Source organism: Pinus tabuliformis, chromosome 2_2 (genome assembly GCF_031772625.1).
Source record: "Pinus tabuliformis cultivar Carrire ecotype Pingquan chromosome 2_2, CPIR1, whole genome shotgun sequence".
Lineage (NCBI taxonomy): Eukaryota > Viridiplantae > Streptophyta > Pinopsida > Pinales > Pinaceae > Pinus > Pinus tabuliformis.
In genome coordinates this window covers 459,059,300-459,067,081 of record NC_142300.1, presented here as the reverse complement: position 1 = coordinate 459,067,081, position 7,782 = coordinate 459,059,300, and positions in this window count along the sequence as shown.

The window sequence follows — 7,782 nt, the reverse complement described above, 5'->3', positions numbered from 1 at the left end:
GCAGAACGCTTTACATTTTCAATGTAAATAAAAGATTATATAGCTTACATAGTTTTAGGGTTGTTAGAACCATACCCTTGAAAATAGCAACTACTTCCTATCTTGAGGTCTTGTGAACCAATTCAAGCTATTCTAAGATTCTCCATTATCTTCAATAATGTACTGTTAAATCCACTCTCCATAGGAAATTATCAATTTGTGTGTCTATTAACGTTTTTTTGTTTAAGTTACTCAACCTAGCCTAATTTCTCCCCTGTATATGGATACTCTTCCCGTATTGTCTCGGGGTATGTTCCTTGCAGTTTGCATTTTGCAAAGCCTACCCAACGCAGAAATTCTGAGACATATTTTGTTGTTAGCGGGGTTTCCTTTCATGTTTTTAATGACCACAACTCGGTAAGGGTTTGCCATTTACATTTTCATTGTTTTAGTTGGGTAGATTTGAATTGTTGCTTCAATAGTTACCCTCAGCTGGAATCTTTCTTTATATCAATAATGATTTTCTTTCCGTGAACCTATCATGGTTTAATTGCAGGTACATATCTTATTATAGTTGAATTTGTATCTTAACACGCTCTCTTCAGGTAACGTCTTTTTTATTGTTTCTCATTTTTAATTTTTCCTCTTGTTCTTCCGTCTTTTTATCTGTCAAGAGTAGTTACTTCGAACATAGTAATTTCTTTCTTTCGTTCTGCAAGGTCTTCGATAGAATATCCCTTCTTGGCCTTTGTTGGTGTACATGCACTTAGACTAGCTGTGTTGGTGTACATGCACTTAGACTAGCTGTGTTGGTATACATGCACCTAGATTAGCTCCAGTTAACTTATTGCTTGCATGTGGCACATGTACACATTAACATAAGATAAAGCACACTTAGCTTTAGTTAGCTTGCATGTACAACTAAGCTTAACTTAGTTGCCTTTATGTATTTATTCTAAAACTAATATTGTAGAATCAATGTCATTCTTTTCTCAATTCTTGCTCGCTTCCTTCCTTCTCTTGCAAGTTTGTTTATTGTTTTGCAGATCTAGATCTGTGTATCTCGAAAATCTTACATGGTATCAAAGCACAGGGATTTGTAATCAGTGCACAAGCAATTTTATTTGCAGGTTCAGAAGATTGAAGCAACAACAAAGAATGGAGTCTAAATTGGAGTTTCCACAATTGGCAATTCTCACTCCATATAATTATTTCAAATGGAAGCCAAAGATTCAACTTCATCTCAGAAGTAGAGGCTTATTTCGAATAACCATGGAAACGGAAGTTGAACCAACATCGGAAATGGAGAAAACAAGATATTTCAATCGCATGGACGAGGCCTTCGGCATCCTATGTTTATCTATTTCTCCGGAACTGCTATTTCATGTTGAATCATGTTGAACTCCAAATGAAGTATGGAAAAAATTGGAAGGATTGTTTGGAAAACAGGATGAAATGCAAGGTCACATTCTCGAAAATGAGTTAAACTCATTAGATCCGAGAAACTTTGAGAACATTCAAGATTTTTTCACAAGGTATAAAGCCTTGTTGGTTTAGCTGAAAGGATGCGGGATCGACAAATCCAAGCAAGAAAATCAGTTGATTCTTTCCATTTTATCAAAACTTGGTCCAGAGTATGCAGTATTCGTCTCTACATTCCACACAGTCAGATCTGCAACTGGTGCAGATTGGAAGATGCCTTCACTGGATTCTTTTATTCAGTCTTTGATGCATGAGCAAGATAAGCTCATCAAAATGGGCACACTTAAAAATTCCAAAGCGCATGCACTTACTGTGCATGCAAAAAGAAAGGCAAATTCCAAAGACCATCAGAAAGGAAAAGGGAAGAAGGATCCTGATCCAAGAAAGGGAGGACATTCCAAACCCCCTGATGGATCATCTGGCTCAAAGGAAAGGAAAGGAACGAAAGGGCAATCAATGTGCAATTATTGCCACCGTGGTTTTCATCCTGAATCTGCATGCATGAAGAAGACTATAGATCTTATGGCGCAGACACTCCAGCAACACAATCTTGGAGACCACATTCCTGAGAATGCTAAGAAGAAGTTTGGAGAAAAAGCACCAGATCAAGAGGTAACGGGCATGCTTTGATTGCTCTTCATTCTGCACCACAAGAATGGATCATCGATTCAGGAGCTTCACATCATATGGCTTCTTCAAAGGAATCCTTTTCTTCTCTACATGCATACTCAGGTCCTCCCATTCTCATGGGGGATAATTCTGCAGTTGCAGCAACTGGACAAGGAAGAGTGCAATTCGAAGATGGAAGTTTTGAAAATGTCTTGCATATTCCAAGGCTTTCTGTGAATCTTCTCTCAGTGTATCAGATGACACACAGAGGCAGCGGAAGGAAAGTGGAATTTACCCCAAATTCCGTGAGCATTTATGACATGCAAACCAATTTGAAGATTGCATCTGGCAAGGTAAATGATCTTCTAGGTTGATTCAAGGGTTGTTATGCATTATCTTGATAATTATCCATTCATGTGTGGTGATTTCTTCTTATCCCTTTGCGAATTTGATTAGCTTCTTATGTAACCAATTTTTCTACCCTTGATAAATGTTTTGGTTTTTTTTTTTTTTTTCAAGGTTATCGCTCGGGAAAAATGAACGTCGAAGGTCCACCTTCCTTCACGACTTTGTTAACTTTCTATAGGGTCGAGCATGGTGTGTTGCAATGCTTTCCCTGGCTCTAAATGTTAGTTCCAGGAAGCCCCGATACAGTACTGTTAACTTCAGTGGTTTGAGGTTCAAAAAAAAATAAAAAAAAATCGGGTTTTTATATTTGTTATAAAATTTTGTTTCATTTCCTAAACCAACTGATTATTTTGGGATCTTTATCCGTTGGGACTCTTCATTCCTTCTACGGAGTTAATGAAATGGTTCTCCCCTGTATCTCGGGCCTCTCAATCGTTGTTAGGAAGGTAAAACGCGGACATCAAAAATCTGACTGTGTAGTATTTTATTGTAGTTATCCTTATAGGCCTTATAGTTTTGTGGAACTGGTTATAGCACTTCTACTTCAGCATCGTAAAGCAACGGTGTAGGTTCATGCTCATATGAGCTCACTTCTTTGCACGACATTCCCTCCCATTTAGGTAAGGAACTGAACATTTATTTCCTTTTATCGTTCAATTACAGTTTTAGGCTACTCGACTTCTTTGATTTATTTTCGATTTTAACCTTACCTTTATTATTACTGAGAATATGTTTTACTTTGAAATACAATGTGCAATTCCCTTCATAGTGGTTCCCAATGTGATTGAAGTGACGCTGGCAACTGGAACACACCTTCTCCGTATCTACCATGTTGGTACAAAATTTCCCTTAATGGGTCTGACTTCTGATAACATATTGGTGGATTTTCAGAGTAAGGCATGCCATCATTACGATTATTCTAAATATAGTTCTTTAGGTTGATAGTTCACTCAGTTGATGTTTTTGAAACTACCAGTTTCAGTTATATTTTCCTCTTATTTTGTAATCAAGGCTTACGATTGAAGCGTCTCCATCTTCCAGTGGAAACGTTTTTATAATGATGAACTATATAGATAGTTCCCGTTTTAAGCAAGGATATTAGTGTATTATGTTCTAAGAACACTTCTACTGCTTTTCTAATTATCGATATGCACTGTGAATATTATTATAGACATTGACCATTTGTATTATATTTTTATTTATGGAGTTGCGCTATGGTACACCTCCGACTTCGTGTGCATTTAGATTTTCCGCTACTCATCTCCTATACTATTTCAATGATCTAAACTTTTTATATTATTATAGACAGTGACAATTTGTATCATATATTTATTTATGGAGTTGCGTTATGGTACACCATGATTCCAACCTCGTATGTATTTAGACTTTTCACTACTCATATCCTATACTATTTCAATGATCTAAACTTTTCATAGCTATATATATATCCACACTGGTGATCCTTGTGCTAGATGATGTAGATTAAGTTTTACAATTAACTCTACCCACACATATGATCTGATAGGATAACTCCCACTGGCGGAGGCGCTAGGATGTCGGATCGGACCAGAGTGGCTTACTTTTTCTCAGTAATGGGGAATAGGGAATAGGACCGAAACATGCCACTGAAAAACTCTACATAGACAAAGAAAAATGGTCGGTCAAGAACCTAGAGAAGGTAAAGTGGGTAGTTGGTTAGATCTAATATAGATCGTACATGGGTGATAGTTGGAGTCGGCGGCTCTCCTAGGGTTACTTCATCTGGGATCCCTGGTGACAGGGTATTCTATGTTTAACATTATTGCAGATTATATTTAAAATGTGGATGCGCCCTTCCTGCCTTATGTTAGAAACAATAATAAAACTTATTCAAAACTCTTTTAATTTAATGACTATGTACACAATCCTACTCGATTCACGTACTCTTTACTCTTATAATCAATTTATGTTGAAGTCCAACTAAGCTATAATTAAATCATGGGTTCATAGTATATTTCAATAATCTCCGGAAATGGTATATCGTTTTCACCTTATACCTTAACCTTCCGAATCCAAATTCTTTTTTTTTCATATGGCCTAATTGCCATTATTTGTCTAGAACGAATAAACCAAACTAATGAATCTCAGGAGAACTACTAGCTTCGGTCTTAGGATGTACTGCGAATTTTTTTATTTATTTAAGGGAGAGAAATTGTATAAATATACCCTTCCTTTCTAGTCTAAAGAACTCTCATGCAACTACTTTAGTAGGGTAGAGAATATCCTCGTCCCCTTAGATATTTTCCACTACCTTTCTCACTCTCAATTTTACTTTCATTTTTAGCTTCTATTATTTTATTTTTAGCGAAAATTCGAGTTACTAGTGACTAGCACATATTACAGGACAATAATCTAAAATATACTTTACAGATTACACTAATACATTAATTCCTTCATATTTTATATTACATATCACTCACTAGTAACCCAAAAATTCATTGTTGTTGTCAATAATTAAGTACCTAATTTTTATTTTTATTTTTTTTCCATATTCATCAAAACCAACATCTACCTTTAATAATATATATTACGATGGAAATTTCAGAAGAGAAAAATCTATTAATACAATGAATATATTCTAACCAGAACTCCTAATGGAAGTGTACTTGGGAGGTTTACACATTGTCACCACCCAACCTTGAATTATAATCCACAAGTTCACCTAGTGCTGAGATGATCTTGCCTCGTTCAACAACCCCTGTTGATCCCTTTAATAGGTATTTAATATATTTTTTCATGATAAAATTTCTTTTAGTGACATCCTTCTTTTGTGGACCTTTTCATCCACTCACCTAAGCTTTACCATAAAAGCATAACTTTCTCTCCTATGACGCTTTTATGCTCATGCAAACTTAGCATCTTTCTCCCACCAAACAACTTAATGGATTTTTCTCTCCCATACATTAGGCTTATCTAGAATTTCATCTGGAATTCTTATCATTAAAGAATTATCCACTCTCATTTACCAATTTGATTTTTTTTTTCTTCGGCAAGAATCTCATTTCTATATGTCTCCTTCCAAAGTACATACATTCCATTTATTTATTTGTTATTAATTATTCATTTACATAATTTCTCCAATATTTTTCATGGCTATTCCCCCATTCTTTCTAACATAACTCAATCGGGCCAAAACATGATTACAACATTGGAGGGATATTACATTCTCTTCCCATTTTACTAACAACGTCTTCAGTGTTTGTTGTCCAGTTTATTCTTCTTGAAACCTTGTTGTATAAATTTTCTTTTTTACATCTTCTTTCTCTTATTTATCCTTTATGTAAATAAAGGCTTTCACTGCACTTTATCATGAGGGACAACTCAGTTTCTAAGTGAGATCTCTTTCCTGTTTAAGATATGGTGATTTCTTCTAGAAGATCTCGTTTGGCTCTACCTGTAACAATTTCCACAAAATTAGATGAAAGTTAAAATGTACCTATTTCTTAAGTAATGATACATGAAAACAGTAAAATTTTTAATATGACTAGAAAATACTAATTGATAAGCTACAATTCCCATTATGATGGTTTTGTGCAGTTTTAGTATTTAGCTAAACTCTTCTTGTTGTCAAAGAAATTTCATCTTTTCTTAAAACCAAAAGAAAGATACTTCCTATCTTTCATGCTTTTGATCAACACTTTATTTCATCTGGTGTGATTACTCAATTCTAATGCAAATATACTCTTGCATTTATGCCATGCTTTGCTCCTAGCACATTTGTATACATGTTGAATATGTGCTTCCTAATTTTTACCCACACTGAACACACTATCCACATGAATTTGAAAAGGTCAGCACCATTAATATATTACTACAATAGACCTAATGGCCATACTCCATAACATGAGTATTCTTTACTTAGAAACTTCAATAAGTGGAATTTTACATTTCTTTTCATATTTCTAACAGAAGATAACAATTATGAAGGGATTCTTTGTAGCATGTTATAACTTATATATTATTGTATCAATTGTGCATATACTATTTTAGCCATTTTCATGGTCGCTATGTTATTATTAAAACAACCTTCAAGTGGACTTACTACACCCTGAATATTTTTCCTAGCGGTTCATAGTCACTAGTTTTCATGATTGAATTAGAATAATGTATTTCGCAATACCTTGCAATTTTTTTTCTTCCCTTTATTCATTCAACACTACAAGTTTCTAATCCCATTTTTATTTTTTATTTTTTTCTTCTGAGATCATTTTCATTCTTAATATTACTACTAATTTAGAGTTTCTTAGCTCTTGTTAGGAGGTAATGCAATTTATATTTTCTATTTTTATACGCTCATATCACTACATAGGTTTTAGTTGTGGAAAATTCTACCCATGGTTCTTATATCTTGTTAATTTCATCCCAAAGTGGTTGAATCCAGTGGCTTCTTATAGTGTTGCCACCTATTTTCTTGTGTTGACTTTTTCATTGATTCGAGCCCATACTCCTATTATTATGAGTATTCAGAATTTGGGATTTAATCTACAATTGATTTTTTCTAACTTCCTCAATTGCGGAGGCCAACAATTCAACTATTTGTTAACTTGGTAACACATTTAATTTTCTTTTCCCAGAATTTTATCACATGTTCCAACATTACAATCCAAAGTTGCTTTGTAGTTTAATTATCAACCATGAAGGTATACTAATGAAAATATTGATGCTATTAGCATTTGTTTCCTAGATAATAATATTTAGTTATATCACTATGAATGTTAACTATGCTCAACAAAATTACTTTTTCCGTTATTTGTGAGATAATAGTTCTTAATCTTTCTTTTAATAAATTTCCTATATATATTTATATACATTACAACAACTTGTATCTTATGGACACACTGCATATTCCTTTCTCTTCTAATGACATTTTCTTTTTCCAGACAATTTGTTCATAAAAATACACTATACTACCAACTTCTAATTCAAGTTTTTACTTTATTTCAATGTGAAAACTTTCAATAGATGCCATGTGATACCCTTAATCATGAAAAATTGATCATATAATATCATTATTTTTCATTTCCACTGGTTATCCTAGCTTAGGGTTTTAGTATTGAATACTATTTTTCTTATCTTTCTCTTCCCTTAATTAATTATGGTTCATGTATATGATAGAATTATTATGCATCCAAGGCACATTCCAACCTTTATTTCTCTTGCAGAAATGTATCCAACACACTTTTGTCTTTAAAGTGCATATTTTCCGCAACACATGTCATTGATTTGAGTGACTCTCTCCACTCTTCAGCATTATGTTCCTTACAC